Genomic DNA, 2304 nt, shown 5'->3' on the forward strand with positions numbered 1-2304 from the left:
TAAAATCTTTCTTCCCCCATCACTGCTCTCTCCCTTATCACTTCTTTCATTTTGGCTTTTCCTGTGAAACACTTAGGAACATCATGTAAGCTAAGGAAGAATAAGTACCTGTTTGCAAATGATTACACTCGCATATTCACAATTTTAAGACTTAAATAGCATTTTCTCAAGCAAACTACAAAACTGATGTGTCCAAATCTCTTAAGGGACAATGTGGTGGGCAATGAACTCAAGTCTACAGTCAGGCCTCTACCTAGGTGTGTGGCCCTGGGTGAGTCATCTGACTACTCACCACCTCTGTGCCTCACCTGGACCGTAAGACGACAGCCTCTGGCATCTCTGAGGACCAGGGCCCTGCTATCAGCGGAGAAGACTCAGCAAGGCTGGTCACATTCTGTCAAAGAGCTCCTATCAAAGAAATGAATATAGAGAGGAGGAGAAAAAGGTCTGGTTGAACAGGAGAGTTCAGTTAAAGATAGTATTTTCTTCACACTCCTTCATAGCAGAACACTGCTTAATAAAGGTGCCCTCAGTGTAAGGGGTCTTCTGTATATTACCCAATGTGATGGTTAATGTCACATGTCAACTTAGCTAGGCAATGTTTCCCAATGGTTTGGCCAAACACTAGACTAGTGGCTGTTCCATGATGCAATCTAATGTAATGTAATGTAACTCCCAAAATGTAATCTATGTAATGCAATTAATCAATCTGTTGAAAAGGGAGTTTTCTTAGAATGTGTTCTATTTTCAGCCTGACCTATGGATATGGGGACAAAAACCTACAAAAGCCTCCAGCCTGCTGCCTAACTTACAGATTTTGGACTCTTGCCAGCCCCAGCAATCACATGAACCAATCTCTTAAAGTAAATCAATATTTCTCTCTCTCTCTCTCTCTCTCTCTATATATATATATACATAAATTTTGGGGAGGACAGCTATTCAAAATGCTCATTAATAGTTACCTTTGAAAGGTAGGAATGTGGGAGATACGTAGATAGGTAGATAAAGAGGGGATCTATACATCCATAGAGAGAGAGAGAGAGAGAGCCCTGGTGGCTCAATGGTTAGGAGCTCAAGCTGCTAACCAAAAGGTCAGCAGTTCAAATCTACCAGCCACTTCTTTGAAACCCTATGGGGCAGTTCTATTCTGTCCTGTAGAGTCCCTATGAGTCAAAATCAACTCAACATCAACAGGTTTGGTTCCCTCCCCCCGCTCCCAAACACACACACCCTTTGGTTATATATATAAATATCATTGGGTCTATTTCTCTAGAGAACTCTAAGACATGCAATAAGCCAACAGTTGAAGCTATGGTACCTGCTGCCAACTCAGTTCAATTGTAGTAGCATCCCCACTTTTATCCTTTAAAGAAAGGCTGTCTGGGAACGTCTTTGAATATTTTACCCTTTTGCCCTTATTATGTCAAATAAATGTGTAGAAAATGGGGAAATGACAGGCTAAAACTAGTGATCAGAAACATAAGTGTCATAACCTTACTACAATTGACATAAAAATATGGGCTCGAATATGGGAGTCTCTCTCAACTGAAAGTTCACTGACTGTGCGTACATCTGTAAAGAGAAAAAAAAAAGTTTTTTTTAAGCTAAAGAACATAGACTAAGTTCCAGAAACAGATCATCAAAGATTGGGCCTGTCAAAAAGTTACAAGCTTTACATTGTGGAAACATAAAGAACTCTCCTGCCCATGACACTAATGGTCATTTTGTTAAACGTTGTTAAAAATCTAGCACTGTAACTAACTTTTAGCTATACTATAAACTAACCTTTAAAAGCAGCTAGGTAACTAGGCCCACTGAAATCAGAATGTGGTGGTTTCATTACTCATTAACTTTCATTTAACACTCAGAAAACAACTGAAATTAATAAGCGTCCTGTTTTCAAAACTAATAAACATATACTGTTTTGAAAATATCCTGTTTTCGGGATCACAATAGAGGGTCCTAGAAAGACCTAGAGAGAAATGTAGAACAAAATTCTAACCCATAAAGAAAGACCAAACTGGAGAAACCCAAGAGTATGGCCTCCGCACACACTTTTAGCTCAGTAATGAAGTCACTCCTGAAGTTCACCCTTCAGCCAAAGATTGGACAAGCGCATAAAACAAAATGAGACTAAATGGGCACACCAGCCCTGGGGCAAAGACTAGAAGGCAGGAGGGGAGAGGAAAGCTGGTAATAGGGAACCCAAGGTTGAAAAGGAAGAGTTTTGACATGTCGTGGGGTTGTTAACCAATGTCATAAAACAATATGTATACTAACTCTTTAATGAGAAACTAGTTCTGT

Source organism: Elephas maximus, chromosome 8 (assembly GCF_024166365.1).
Source record: "Elephas maximus indicus isolate mEleMax1 chromosome 8, mEleMax1 primary haplotype, whole genome shotgun sequence".
Taxonomy (NCBI): domain Eukaryota; kingdom Metazoa; phylum Chordata; class Mammalia; order Proboscidea; family Elephantidae; genus Elephas; species Elephas maximus.